The sequence below is a fragment of the Chlorocebus sabaeus genome, chromosome 6 (assembly GCF_047675955.1).
Source record: "Chlorocebus sabaeus isolate Y175 chromosome 6, mChlSab1.0.hap1, whole genome shotgun sequence".
Taxonomy (NCBI): domain Eukaryota; kingdom Metazoa; phylum Chordata; class Mammalia; order Primates; family Cercopithecidae; genus Chlorocebus; species Chlorocebus sabaeus.
Window position 1 is genome coordinate 16,831,247 of NC_132909.1, and position 16,509 is coordinate 16,847,755.

Consider the following 16,509-nt stretch of genomic DNA (forward strand, 5'->3'; position numbering starts at 1 on the left):
CTCAAATACCTGGGGGAACTAAATTGTTCACAATCCTAGATATAAAGGATGGCTTTTTCTGTATACCATGACATCCTCACTCTCAATACTTGTTTGCCTTTGAAGATCCCTCTGGCCAGACCACCCAGTTAACATGGATGGTGCTGCCTCAGGGATTTTGAGATAGTCCTCACTTCTTTTGACAGGCACTGTCAAAGGACCTCTCTGAGTTGTCCCATACTCAGGTCAGGGTCTTGCAATATATGGGTGATATGCTGCTCTGTGCTGCAACTGAGGAAGCTTCTCAGGAAGGTACTGAAAACTCTTCTTAATTTCTTAGCAGACAGAGAATATAAGGTTTCAAAATCCAGGACCCAGCTTTGCCAAACCTCAGTGAAGTACCTAGGCTTAATATTGTCTGAAAGGACCAGAGCAATAGAGGAAGAAAGGATTAAGTCAATTTTCTTTTTCCCCCTCCCTAAAACCCTCAAGCAACTAAGGATTTTTGGGCATTACAGGATTTTGCAGACTATGGATACCTAGGAACGGTGAGATAGAACATCCCTTATACCACCTAATAAAAGAAACTCAAGTGGCTAAAACTCATTTTCTAACCTGGGAACCTGAAGCTCGAAAGGTCTTCAACCAGCTACAACAAGCCTTACTTAAGGCACCATCCCTCAGCTTTCCCATAGGGAGGGCCTCCAATCTTTATGTATCAGAAATGCAGGGAATGGCCCTAAGAATTTTAACTCAAGCCCAAGGACCAGCTCAACAGCCAGCGGGCTATATGAGCAAGGAACTTGATTTGATGGCTAAAGAATGGCCAGCATGCCTCCGAGCAGTTGCCACAGTGGCCCTACTGGTATTGAAGGCCACCAAATTAACCCTTGGAAATGGCTTAACTCTTTATACCCCACATAATGTAACAAGACTTCTTTATACCCCACATAATGTAACAAGGCTTCTTCTAGGGGAAGTCTTTAGCTAACAGATAACTTGCTCCTTAAATATTATGCTCTGCTATTAGAAAGGTCTACAATCCAGTTGAAAGCTTGTTCTCACCTAAACCTAGCCACTTTCCTCCCCGAGGAACCTGAACATGACTATGAAGAAGTTGTGGTATAGACCTGCATAGCCAGGGAGGATCTCAGGGAACCTCCTCTAGAAAATCCAAACTGGATCCTCTTCACAGATGGAAGTTTCTTTGTAAAGCAGAGTCCATAAGGCAGGATATGCCATAATCACTCTGAATGATATTACTGAAAGTGGGCCCCTCTCTCCAGGCACAAATGCTCAACCAGCTGAACTGATAGCTCTTACAAGAACACTTGAATTAAGCAAGGGAAAGGTAGCTAACATTTACACTGACTCTAAGTATGCTTTCTTAGTTCTCCATGGTCATGCTGCAATTTGGAAGGAAAGAGTCTTACCACTAATGGATCTCATATAAAATACCATCGGGAAATTAACAGGTTATTATCCTCAGTTTTCCTTCCACAAGAGGTAGCAGTAATGCATTGTAAGGGACATCAGAAGGGAACAGATGACTTAGCCAAAGGAAACAAGTTAGCTGATCAGGTAGCCAAGTCAATGGCAAGAAAGCCTCAGGATCTTAACACACTAAAAGGCTCTCTAATCTGGGAAGGCTCCATAAGAAAAATTAAGCCTCAGTACTCCCCTGCAGAGATAGATTGGGCCATCTCTCAAGGTACACTTTCCAGCCCTCAGGATGGCAATAGTCAGAGGATGGCAAACTCCACTTGCCAGACTCCAGCCAGTGGAACACCCTTAATATCTTTCACCAAGATTGTCACTTGAGAAATGATAAAACTTAGTGTGCCCAGAGATTGTTTTCAGGAGAGAACTTATTAAAAACAGTTGAGCAGGTTGTTCATGCTTGAGAAGTCTGTCTTAAAAATAATTCCAACAGGTGGCTTCTTCTTCCTCAAACTTAAAGGATGAGAAGCTATCCAGGGGAGTACTGGCAGATAGACTTCACCCACATGCCAAAGATGAAGGGCATCCAATACCTCCTGGTATAGGTAGATACTTTCACTAACTAAGTAGAAGCATTTCTATGCCTTACAGAAAAGGCCTCTGAGGTAATAAAAGTGTTAGCTAATTTTAAAAACTCCCTGCTTTGGTCTACCTAAGTACCTCAAAATTGACAGTGGCCCCTCATTTAAGGCAGCCATCACACAGGAGGTCTCAAAGGCATTAGGCATACAGTGTCATCTCCATTGTGTTTGGAGACCCCCGTTCTCAGGAAAGGTAGAAAAGACAAATGATATTATCAAAAGACACCTCAGAAAACAGTTCCAAGAAACTCACTTTCCTTGGGTTGCTCTTCGTCCCATGGCTTTACTGCGGGTAAGAAATACCTTTTCAAAGTTAGGCCTAAGCCCTTTCGAAATGCTGTATGGATGACCTTTCCTTACCAATGACTTTTTTTTTTTTTTTTTTGAGACAGTTTTGCTCTTGTCACCCAGACTGGAGTGCAGTGGCACAATCTCCACTCACTGCAAACTCTGCCTCCTGGGTTCAAGCCATTCTCCTGCCTCAGCCTCCCAAGTAGCTGGGATTACAGGTGCCTGCCACCTCACCCAGTTATTTTTTTTTTTTATTTTTAGTAGAGACAGAGTTTCACCATGTTGGCCAGGCTGGTCTCAAACTCCTGACCTCAGGTGATCCACCCGCCACAGCCCCCCAAAGTGCTGGGATTACAGGCGTGAGCCACCATGCCCAGCCTTACCAATGACTTTCTATTAAACCTTTGAATTGATTAAACATGTAACCTCTCTGGCTCACTTTCAACAGAAATTAACACAACTAGCAGAAGCCCAACTCCAGAAAATAAGACCACCTTTATTTAACCCAGGAGATTTGGTATTAGGAAAGCTCTCCCTTCTCTCTCTCCTTCCCTAAGCTCAAGCTGGGAAGAAACTTACACTGTTCTTCTTGCAACACCCTCAGTGGTAAAAGTTACAGGTATTGACTCCTGGATACGTGACACTTGAGTCAAAGTCTGGAAAACTGAGGGAGCAACCCCTGACAACCTAGAGGAATGTTCCAGGTATCAATGTGAAGAGATAGGAGAACTTAAGCTGAAAATCATAAAAGATAAGTAACTGAGTGAGGGCTACTCATCCTCCTCAGTCCCACCCCTACCTCACCAAATACTTTGTCATTTATACCTTTCCTCTCAAGATTCGCCTCCAGATACTAGAACTTCTTTTTGACACATACTTGCAGGGAGATTTTGATTATCCATGGGATTACATTTGTAATTTCATAGACTCCAAAAGGGAAATTCTGTATCTTGGGGAGCAAAATTTTAGATGGAAATTATTTACTACACCACCCTTGCAGAAATTGTTATACTCACTCTACTATTTGCAGCATGACTATACACTGTGGCACTCACAATGTGAAATACTGGATGGAAAATTCTAATTTCTGTAACATTCTATCTAATTATCATCTTTATAGCAGGACTAATAATTACAGAAAAGATTTAACCAAAGTTAACACTAAAGTTACTCTCGACACCCAATCCAATGCCACTTATTCAAAAAGAAAAAAATTAAAAGAAAGTTGCTTCTATATTAATGCTTCTGGTAAGATGCAGTGACATCTGGTGGAGGAAATCAGTATTACAACCCATCAGAACAGTTGACAAGTATCAAACTCTACTGTCATGGTTGTGACCTACAGTACCCCCACTACCAATGGTAATCTTAATACTCATATTCAAACTCTATACCTAAACCATCTTGTAACATTTATCTCTTCTCACCTAGAAGCTATTAAACTCCAAATAGTGCTGCACACAATGAAACCACACATGGACATGCATCTCTTTTAAGGACCCTTAGATTGACCTCAGGAGGAGACTTAACTGTTGTTTCTCACACTACACCCCTGTTCAGCAGGAAGTAGCCAGAAAGAGCCATTATCCAACACCCCTTAACAGCAGTTAGGTTTACTACTTCTGAGGGGGGAAATAAGATACAGGAGATAGAAAGAAAGTACTTAGGCAGATAGTAAGAGAAACAGAGTCCTTGGTGAAATTTCCCTTTTAATAAAAAAGCAGCACCCAAAACATTTCTTTCCTAACAAAGAGCAGCCTAAAAATTCGAACTGCAGAAATAGATAAGCAAGCTGGAATCTTGCACAGGTGAATGCCAGCAGCTGTGCCAACAGAAAGGAGCTACCAGGGCAGGGCAGTGGGTGGGGTGGGGGGCGGCGGCAGCAGCCAGACATGTTCAACATGGAGGCTCCATCTTTCCTTTTCTTTGTCACCACATGTACAGTAAAGAAACTGGCAACATGGGGCCAGCCAGGTAGAAAACCCATCTGCACAATAAAAGATTAGGGTGGGGGAAGCCAGATGTTCATACCCTATGCAAATGGTACACCTAGACCTAACCAGTTTTTTGCACCTTACGCAAATGGAACACCTGGTCTGACTAATCTCTCATGCCCTTTGTAAATCAGACACCACCTCCTCAAGTTCATCTATAAAACCTGCTGCATTTCACCACAGAAACAGCAACCCATTTCTCCAGGACCCCTCTCTGCTGCAGAGAGCTCTTCTCTTTCTTTCACCTATTAAACTTCCACTCTGAACCTAGTTTCTGTGGCTATGAGACAATAAATCTTGGGTATTTACCCCAGACAATTATGCTGCTTCACTTTTCTCCTTTTCTTATTTGTTTCTTGAATTTTTTTTTCAGGTGACTGGAATCATTTTAAATCATGTGCTTAGTCTCTGTTCCTTTCTTAACAATTGTTCTTTTATTCATTCCTCTCTTTGTCTCCCTCTTGCTACCCTTGATGCCACACGAGGGGACGTAAAGAATTCTGAACAGCCTAGGACCACTTAGGAAAAACAGGAAAGATGCCACAGACTTTTCTGTTTGGGAGGATTCTCTGTTTTTCCACATGGAACCCCAAGAATTGTAAGTGAATGGATTCCTTTCAGGTCTAAAACTCTGCTCTGTTTTCTGTTGTGTTACCTGACCTCTGGCTTTTAGGGGCATCAGAGATTACTTTGTACTGTACAAATACTTCATCTTGTTTGTGTGCTGGCTTCTGTGTCAGTGGTAAATCCGTGGTTTGGGAGGTGACTAACAGTGGTTATAATAAATGATTACTACTTCAGAAGACTACTTATATCTTTGCATGTTTAGATAAGAAAGACACAGTTTAAACAATGAGAAAAATGCCTTTGTAGCAAAGTAAACTGTGGAAGTGTTGCACATTATGGTTCCCATGGCATTTTACTCTTCTCGGGGACCTGGGATTCAGTGAAATCCTTGATTTTTAAAGGTCTAGGTCCTCTCCCTTCTTTTCACATATTTAAACTATTAGTATCTAAAAATTGCAAAGACTTTGTCATCCCTCTTCTGTAATGGGCTCTGTACTGAGCTCAGTGGTCCAGTTGGTAAACAGAGACCAAAGTAAAGCTACCTATTAAAATAAAATTAGTTTTCTTATAAAATCTTATGGTAAATTTCTATCATTTTTGTGTTAACTTAGCATCTATTTTTAATCTTTCTTGAACACATCCAAATTCCTTCTTGTAAAAGCTTAAATTCTATCCCTTTTTGTGTTTTGAGATGTAAATTTGCTACCCATTTTTTCTAAAACTCAGTAAGGGCTTCTTCAGATAAACATTACCTTTCTCATTTACAAAGGCACAATTTGAATCCAACTGTCCTTTTAAAATACTGAGTTTTACCCATCTCATGCTTAAAGTCCTAAAATTAAAACTCTAAAGTCTTTTTGTCACCCTCTATCTTTATGGGTACATGTATATGCAATATGTTACATTACATATATGTATATGTCTATCCATATGTTTGTATATAGTTTACACATGGTATCAATTTAATGTAAAGATAAATGAGTACTCATAAAGTAAATAAGTACAAATGCTTTTCAGTTCATGCAATTTTAGTAATCTTTAAATAAAGATGGTTTTTAAATTATTGGTAAAATAAAGTAGAAATGTCTTCAGAATTTAATTTAGATATTTGTGCCTGAGTCTGTTGGCAGACAGGTTTATAATGCCTACTAAATGTTTTAAGGTCATCAAACAGCTGCTCTGCATATACACATTTCTTTAATTTGTCTTTAGTCCTGTGTCTTTAGATTTGAGCTCTTAGATTCTGAGTTCAAGAGATGTAACCATAGCAAAGCCTGGGAACAACAGCCAGTCCACGTCCCAGCTACGCCTCTTGGCCACGCTGGGAGAGGTTCCAGGCGTTATCTTCATAGCTCTGTTCTTTGTCCTGAGCTTCACATCAGGTACATAGTTAGAACTGCTTACTTTCTAGTTTGTTCTACTGAATATAAGGGTGTATTAGTCTGTTCCCATGTTGCTACCAAGATATATCTGAGACTGGGTAATTTATAAAGAAAAGAGATTGACGCCGAGTGTGGTGGCTCATGCCTGTAATCCCAGCACTTTGGGAGACTGAGGCAGGTGGACCACAAGGTCAGGAGATCGAGACCATCCTGGCTAACATGGTGAAACCCCATCTCTACTAAAAATACAAAAAATTAGCCCGGCGTGGTGGCGGGCACCTGTAGTCCTAGCTACTCGGGAGGCTGAGGCAGAAGAATGGCATGAACCGGGGAGGCAGAGGTTGCAGTGAGCCGAGATCACGCCACTGCACATCAGCCTGGGCGACAGAGCAAAACTCCGTCTGAAAAATAAATAAATTAATTAATTAAAAAAGAAAAAGAAAAGAGGTCGAATTCACCCATGGTTTGGCAGGCTGTACAGGAAGCACAATTCTGGCACCTGCTCTGCTTCTGGGAAGGCCTCAGAAAACTTACAATGGGGGAAGGAAAAGAGGGAGCAAGGAATCTCACACGATGGAAGCAAGAAGAGGAGAGCAAGGGGGAGGTGCTACACATGGTTAAACAATCAGATCTCACAAGAATTCTCAATTATTATGGCAGCACCAAGGGCAACGATGTTATATCATGAGAGACCTCCCCCATATTTCAATCACCTCTCACCTGACCACACCTCCAACATTGGAGATTACAATTTGATATGAGATTTGGGCAGAGACACAGATCCAAACCATATCAAAGGGTTACTAGGAGCTTATTATGTAATTACGGTATGTGATTAAAACAGGTATTTTTAAAACCCTATATCAAAGTATATTATAAAAAGTAGAATGTGGTTTTGGTTTCAAAAGGTACTAGAAGAAATGGATAAATTCCTGGACACATACACCCTCCCCCCGCAAGACTAAACCAGGAAGAAGTTGAATCCCTGAAGAGCCCAATAACAAGTTCTGAAATTGAGGCAGTATTTAATAGCCTACTAACCAGAAAAAAAAAAAAAAAGCCCAGGACCAGACGGATTTATAGCCAAACTCCACCAGAGGTACAAAGAGGAGCTGGTACCATTCCTTCTGAAACTATTCCAAACAATAGAAAAAGAGGGGCTCCTCCCTAACTCATTTTATGAGGCCAGCATCATCCTGATACCAAAACCTGGCAAAGAGACAACCAAAAAAGAAAATTTCAGGCCAATATCCCTGATGAACATCAATGCGAAAATCCTCAATAAAATATTGCCAAACCGAATCCAGCAGCACATCAAAAACTTATCCAGCACGATCAAGATGGCTTCATCCCTGGGATGCAAGGCTGGTTCAACATATACAAATCAATAAACATAATCCATTACATAAACAAAACCAATGACAAAAACCACATGATTATCTCAATAGATGCAGAAAAGGCTTTTGATAAAATTCAACACCCTTCATGCTAAAAACTCTCAATAAATTCGGTATTGATGGAACGTATCTCAACATAATAAGAGCTATTTATGACAAACCCACAGCCAATATCATACTGAATGGGCAAAAGCTGGAAGCATTCCCTTTGAAAACAGGCACAAGACAAGGATGCCCTCTCTCACCACTCCTATTCAACATAGTATTGGAAGTTCTGGCCAGGGCAATCAGGCAAGAGAAAGAAATAAAGGGTATTCATATAGGAAAAGAGGAAGCCAAATTGTCTCTGTTTGCAGATGACATGATTGTATATTTAGAAAACCCCATCATCTCAGCCCAAAATCTCCTTAAGCTGATAACCAACTTCAGCAAAGTCTCAGGATACAAAATCAATGTGCAAAAATCACAAACATTCCTATACACCAATAATAGACAAACAGAGAGCCAAATTATGAGTGAACTCCCATTCACAATTGCTACAAAGAGAATAAAATACCTAGGAATACAACTTACAAGGGATGTGAAGGACCTCTTCAAGGAGAACTATATACTACTGCTCAAGGAAATAAGAGAAGACACAAACAAATGGAAAAACATTCCATGCTCATGGATAGGAAGAATCAATATCATGAAAATGGCTATACTGCCCAAAGTAATGTATAGATTCAATGCTATCCCCATCAAGCTACCATTGACTTTCTTCACAGAATTAGAAAAAACTAATTTAAATTTTATATGGAACCAAAAAAGCACCTGTATAGCCAAGACAATCCCAAGCAAAAAGAACAAAGCTGGAGGCATCACACTACTTGATTTCAAACTATACTACAAGGCTACAGTAACCAAAAAAATATTGTACTGGTACCAAAACAGATATATAGACCAATGTAACAGAACAGAGCCCTCAGAAGTAACACCACACATCTACAACCATGACAAACCTAACATAAACAAGAAATGGGGAAAGGATTCCCTATTTAATAAATGGTGTTGGGGAAACTGTCTAGCCATATGCAGAAAACTGAAACTGGACCCCTTCCTTACACATTATACAAAAATTAACTCAAGATGGATTAAAGAGTTAAACGTAAGGCCTAAAACCATAAAAACCCTAGAAGAAAACCTAGGCAATACCATTCAGGACATAGGCATGGGCAAAGACTTCATGACTCCAAAAGCAATGGAAACAAAAGCCAGAATTGACCAATGGGATCTAATGAAACTAAAGAGCTTCTGCACAGCAAAAGAAACTCATCAGAATGAACAGGCAACCTACAGAATAGGAGAAAAATTTTACAATCAATCCATCCGACAAAGGGCTAATATCCAGAATCCACAAGGAACTTAAACAAATATATTAGAAAAAACCAAACATCCCCATCAAAAATGGGAGAAGGATATGAACAGGTACTTCTCAAAAGAAGACATTTATTGACCAACAAACATATGGAAAAAGCTCATCATCACTGGTCAGTGAAGACATGCAAATCAAAACCACAATGAGATACCATCTTACGCCAGTTAGACTGGAATCATTGAAAAGTCAGGAAACAACAGATGATGAAGAGGTTGTGGAGAAATAGGAACATGTTTACACTGTTGGTGGGAGTGTAAATTAGTTCAACCATTGTGGAAGACAGTGTGGCAATACCTTAAGGATCTAGAACAAGAAATACCATTTGACCCACCAATCCCATTCCTGGGTATATGCCCAAAGGATTATAAATCATTCTACTATAAACACACATGCACACGTATGCTTATTGCAGCACTATTTACAACAGCAAAGACTTGGAACCAACGCAAATGCCTGTCAGTGATAGACTGGATGAAGAAAATGTGGCACATATATACCGTGGAATTCAAGACAGCTATAAGAAAGGATGAGTTCATGTCCTTTGCAGGGACATGGATGAAGCTTGAAACCATTATTCTCAGCAAACTAACACAGGAACAGAAAACCAAACATCGCATGTTCCAGCACGTTTCAGTTTCAGTCTCTGTGGCTGCAAGTAGGCTGTCCTCCCTCTTTCACAATCAGATGTCCCAAACACAAATTGTCATTACCTTCTGTGAGTTTGTGTTTATGTGCAGTGGGCTGCACTGCACATGCCCTGGGGGCAGTGATATCTGGGACTGAGCACTGGGTGAGGGTTTGGGAGCAGAAGAGGGAGGTGCAGGGTGGGAAGATCAGTGTCAGGGGAGGAAAGAGGGAGCAGGGAAAAGTTATCTTTATTTCTCACTTGGATAAGAACCCAGGACCCTGACTTTGGGGCACAACACCATACGCTGTTGGTGTCCCTGGGTCTTGTTTATGTTGTCTTGGCATCCATTTTTTAAGGTGTAAATTTAACTGCAATACATCAGAGTGATTCCCATATTTGTCACTATCACAGAGTTTCCATTACTGTGCCCGGTCCAAATGGCTCCAGTTGGTGGCCAGAGATAAAATCTTAGAGGCTTCTCTCCTGCATAGTGTGCTGGACTCCCCTCTCTCCAGCTGCTTCCTTTAAACTGAAACAGTTCTGACATTTGCCCTCCAATTTAAAGTGACCACCTCTCAGCCACAGCGTGATCTTCTTGCCCCAGTGTTTGCTGCTTTAAACACACCCATCAAAGCTCCCTTCTGGAAACCTATCAACAACACCCTGGACCCAATAAAGCCATTGGCCTACAGTTCCCTTCTCTCCCCACTGCCTAGGCTCTCCAACCCCGGTGTCCATGGTCTCCAAGTGTGCCCTGTGCTTTCCAGTATCTGTAAGTAGTTAGAAACTCTTACACTTTCACATTGGTGGTTGTGTCACTGAGGCCTCACCTGCCATCCAGGACCTGACATTGAGGCTGCCCCCCGTGCAGGTTGAGCCCCCCCTGGAGCTCTTTTCTTGGGGCTTCTGATGCTGCTGGGGACAGGAGCTGCCAGCTAAGTTGATGGAAAAACTGAAGAGTTTCATTCAAAACAGTGAGTCAGATGATATATTCCTGGGCTTGGGCTGCTATTAAAAACACCTTAGCCTTGGTGACTTAAGCAATAGAAATCTATATCTCACAGTTCTGGAAGCTGGGAAGTCCAAGGTGGAGGTGTCAACTGATTTAGTCCTCGTGAGGGCTTTCTTGCAGATGCCTGCTTTCTTGCTGTATCTGCACACAGTGGAGGGTTGGGAGGGGGTGGTAAGACAGAAAAAAGGAGATAGAGATCATTTTCCTGGGTCTTCCACTTTTTATAGGAGCATTAATTCCATCATGAAGCCCCTCCCTTTACGACTGACTCTTATTCTAATTACCTCCCAAAGGCCCCACCTCCAAATTCTTTTTTTTTTTTTTTTTTTTTTTTGAGATGGAGTCTCACTGTGTCACCCAGGCTGGAGCATAGTGGCATAATCTCGGCCAACTGCAACCTCTGCCTCCCAGGTTCAAGCAATTCTCCTGACTCAGCCTCCCAAGGGGGAACAAATGGACTTAACAGATATCTACAGAACACTCTACGCAATAACCACAGAATACACATGCTATTCATCAGTGCATGGAACTTTCTCCAAGATAGACCATATGATAGGCCACAAAACAAGTTTCAATAAGTTTAAGAAAATTAAAATCATATCAAGTACTCTCTCAGACAATAGTGGAATAAAACTGGAAATCAACTCCAAAAGGAACCTTCAAAACCATGCAAACACATGGAAATTAAATAACGTGCTCCTGAATGATCATTGGGTCAACAACGAAATCAAGATGGAAATTAAAAAATTCTTCAAACTGAACTCAATAGTGACACAACCTATCAAAACCTCTGGGATACAGCAAAGGCGGTGCTTGGAGGAAAGTTCATAGCCCTAAATGCCTACACCAGAGTCTGAAGGAGCACAAACTGACAATCTAAGGTCACACCTCAAGGAACTAGAGAAAAAAGAACAAACCAAACCCAAAACCAGCAGAAGAAAGAAAATAATCAAGACCAGAGCAGAACTAAATGAAATTGAAACCAAAAAAAGACAAAAGATAAATATAACAAAAAGCTGGTTCTTTGACAAAGTAAATAAAATTGATAGACCATTAGCAAGATTAACCAAGAAATGAAGAGGGAAAATCCAAATAAGCTCAATTGGAAACAAAATGGGAGATATTACAACTGACACTACAGAAATACTAAAGATCGTTAAAGGCTACTATGAACACCAGTACGTGCATAAACTAAAAAACCTAAAAAAGATGAATAAATTCCTGGAAAGATACAACCCTCCTAGCTTACATCAGGAAGAATTAGGATACCATGAACAGACCAATAGTAGGCTGTGAGACTGAAATGGTAATTTTTTAAATTTCCAACAACAACAACAAAAAAAAAAATCCAGGACCAGATGGATTCACAGTTAAATTCTACCAGACATTCAAAGAAGAATTGGTACCAATCCTATTAACACTATTCCACAAGATAGAGAATGAGGGAATCCTCCCTAAATCATTATATGAAGCCAGTATCACCCTAATACCAAAACCAGGAAAGAACATAACCAAAAAAGAAAACTACAGACCAATATCCCTGATGAACATAGACGCAAAAATCCTTAACAAAATACTAGTTAACTGAATCCAACAATATATCAAAAAGTTAACCCACCATGATCAAGTGGGTTTCATACCAGGGATGCAGGAATGGTTTAACATATGCAAGTCCATAAATGTGATACAGCACATAAACAGAATTAAAAACAAAACCACATGATCATCTCAACAGAAGCAGAAAAAAAACATTGACAAAATCCAGCATCCCTTTATGATTAAAACTCTCAGCAAAATCAGCATACGAGGGACATACCTCAATGTAACAAAAGCCATCTATGACCAACCCACAGCCGACATAATACTGAAAGGGGAAAGGTTGAAAGCATTCCCTCTGAGAACTAGAACAAGACAAGGATGCCCAGTCTCACCACTTCTATTCAATATAGTATTGGAAGTTCTAGCCGAGCAATCAGACAAGACAAAGAAATAAAAGGGCATCCAAATCAGTAAAGAAGAAGTCAAACTGTCACTGTTTGCTGATGATATGATTGTATACCTAGAAAACCCTAAAGACTCCTCCAAAAAGCTCCTAGAACTGATAAAAGAATCCAGCAAACTATCGAGATACAAAATTAATGTACACAAATCAGTAGCTCTCCTATACACCAACAGCGACCAGGCCGAGAATCAAATCGAGAACTCAACTCCTTTTACAATACTGGGAAAAAAAATTAAATACTTAGCAATATACCTACCAAGGTGGTAAAAGATCTCTACAAGGAAAATTACAAAACACTGCTAAAATAAATCATAGATGACACAAACAAATGGAAACACATCCCATGCTCATGGATGGGTAGAATCAATATTGTGAAAATGACCATACTGCCTAAAGTAATCTATAAATCCCATGCAATTCCCATCAAAATACCACCATTGGCCAGGCGCAGTGGCTCAAGCCTGTAATCCCAGCACTTTGGGAGGCCGAGACGGGCGGATCACGAGGTCAGGAGATCGAGACCATCCTGGCTAACATGGTGAAACCCCTCTCTACTAAAAAAAATACAAAAAAACTAGCCGGGCGAGGTGGTGGGTGCCTGTAGTCCCAGCTACTCGGGAGGCTGAGGCAGGAGAATGGTGTAAACCTGGGAGGTGGAACTTGCAGTGAGCCGAGATCCGGCCACTGCACTCCAGCCTGGGCAACAGAGCAAGACTCCGTCTCAAAAAAAAAAAAAAAAAAAAAAAAAAAAAAAACACCATTATTCTTTACAGAACTAGAAAAAAATCCTAAAATTCATATAGAACCAAAAAGAGCCCATATAGCCAAAGCAAGACTAAGCAAAAAGAACAAGTCTGGAGGCATCACATTACCTGATTTCAAACTATACTATAAAGTCATAGTCACCAAAACAGCATGGTACTGGTATAAAAATAGGCACATGAAACAATAGAACAGAACAGAGAACCCAGAAATAAACCAAAATACTTACAGTCAACTGATCTTTGACAAAGCAAACAAAAATATAACATGGAAAAATTACACCCTATTCAACAAATGGTGCTGGAATAATTGACAAGCCACATGCAGAAGAATGAAAGTGGATCGTCATTTCTCACCTTATACAAAAATCAACTCAAGATGGATCAAGGACTTACATCTAAGACCTGAAACTATAAAAATTATAGAAGATAACATCAGAAAAACCCTTCTAAACATTGACTTAGGAAAGAGTTCATGACAAAGAACCCAAAAGCAAATGCAATAAAAACAAAGATAAATAGCTGGGACTTAATTAAACTAAAGAGCATTTGCACGACAAAAGGAACAGTCAGCAGAGTAAACAGACAACCCACAGAGTGGGAGAAACTCTTCACAATGGACACATCGGACAAAGGACTAATATCCAGAATCTATAATGAACTCAACCAAATTAGCAAGGAAAAACAAACAATACCATCAAAAAGTGGGCAAAGGACATGAATAGACAATTACTGAAGAAAGATATACAATGGCCAACAAACACGTAAAAATACTCAACATCACTAACAATCAGGGAAATGCAAATCAAAACCACAATGTGACACCACCCTTCTCCTGCAACAGTGGCCATAACAAAAAAAAATAGATATTGGCATGAATGCGGTGAAAAGGGAACACTTCTACACTGCTGGTGGGAGTGTGAACTAGTGCAACCACTATGAAAACTAGTGTGGAGATTCCTTAAAGAACTAAAAGTAGAACTACCATTTGATCCAGCAATCCCACTTTTGGGTATCCACCCAGAAGAAAAGAAGTCATTATACAAAAAAGATACTTGCACATGCATGTTTATAGCAGCACAATTTGCAATTGCAAAAATGTGGAACCAACAAAAATGTCCATCAATCAATGAGTGGATAAAGAAACTTGGTATGTATATATGTATATACATATGATGAAATACTACTCAGCCATAAAAAGGAATGAATTAATGGCATTCTCAGCAACCTGGATGGGATTGGAGACTATTATTCTAAGTGAAGTGACCCAGGAATGGAAAACCAAACATCATATGTTCTCATTCATAAGTGGGAGCTAAGTTATGAGGCTGTAAAGGCATAAGAATTACACAGTGGATTTTGGGGACTCAGGTAAAAAGGGTGGGAAGGGAGTGAGGGAAAAAATACTACAAATTGGGTTCAGTGTACACTGCTTGGGTAATGGGTGCACCAAAATCTCACAAATCACCACTAAATAACTTACTCATGTAACCAAATACCAATCTGTTCCCCCAAAAACCTATGTAAATAAAATATATTTTTTTTAAGAAAGAAAAAGAAAAAAGAGGGGTAAATCTTGATGACTTCGAATGTGGCAATGGATTGTTAGATATGACACAAAAGCATGAACAACAACAAGGAAAAACAGATAAATTAAGCTTTATAAAGATGCAAGCCTTTTGTGCATCAAAGGACATTATCAAGAAAGTGAAAAGACCAGGCACAGAATGGGAGAAAAAAATTGCAAATTACATACAGAAGAGCTTCATGTCCAGGATAAATAAAGAACTGCTACAACTCAATAACAAAAAGACAAACCACCCCATTTATAAGTGGGCAAAAACTCAAATAGATATCTCTTCAAAGAAGATATACAGGCCAGGTGCAGTGGCTCACACCTGTAATCCCAGCACTTTGGGAGGCTGAGGCAGGTAGATCACGAGGTCAGGAGTTTGAGAACAGACTGGCCAGCATGGTGAAACCCCATCTCTACTAAAAATACAAAAATTAGCCGGGCTTGGTGGTACACACTTGTAGTCCCAGCTACTTGGGAGGCTGAGGCAGGAGAATCACTTGAACCCAGGAGGTGGAGGTTGCAGTGAGCCGAGATCGCACCACTGCACTCCAGCCTGGGCAAAAGAGCGAGACTCCATCTCAAAAAAATAAATAAATAAAACAAAGAAGAAGAAAAAGAAGGAGAAGGAGAAGAAGAAATACAGATGGTCAATAAGGACATGAAAAGACACTCAGCATTATTAGTTATTAGAAAACTGCAAAGTCAGAGCCACAATGAGATACCATATCACAGTGACAACAATGGCTATCATTCTTTTAAAATGTTAAATAACATGTGGCAGCCTTACATAGAATTTGGAATCCTCATACATTACTAGTGAGAATATAAAAAGGTACAGCCACTATGAGAGACAGTTATGCTGTTCCTCAAAGTGCTAATCATAGAATTATTGTGTGAAACAGCACCTACTCCTAGCTCTATATGCAAAGAATTGAATCCAGGGACTCAAACAGGTACTCAGATGGAAGTGTTGATTGCAGCATTATTCACAATAGATAAAATAAGGAGACAACCCAAATGTCCATCAACACATGAATATGGACAAACAAATATGGTGATACATAAAAACAAAATGTGAATCAGCCATAAAGAGGAATGAAGCTCTGACACCCGCTGGAACATGCAGGGACCTTGGAAACATTATGCTAAGTGAAATGTGCCAGAAACAAAATGATATATGTGTATGATTCCATTTATAGAAACCCCAAGAACAGGCAAATTCATAGAGACAGAAAGCAGACTAGAGATAATCAAGGTCTAGGGTGGAAGAAATAGAGAGTTGTTGCTTAAAAGATACAGAGTTTCAGTTTGGAATGATGAAAATTTTCTAGGAAAAATACTAGTGATGGTTATTTAACATAGTGAATGTGGTTAATTCCATTTGATTGCACATTTTAAAGTGGCTTAAATGGCACATTATAC

At 40.0% G+C, this 16,509-nt stretch overlaps 1 long non-coding RNA gene across 3 annotated transcripts in view; it reads right to left on the reverse strand.

The window, feature by feature from the left end:
- The window catches only part of LOC140711854 (uncharacterized), a 591,910-nt gene that overhangs the window by 398,976 nt on the left and 176,425 nt on the right, over positions 1-16,509 (reverse strand). The window lies entirely within an intron of this gene.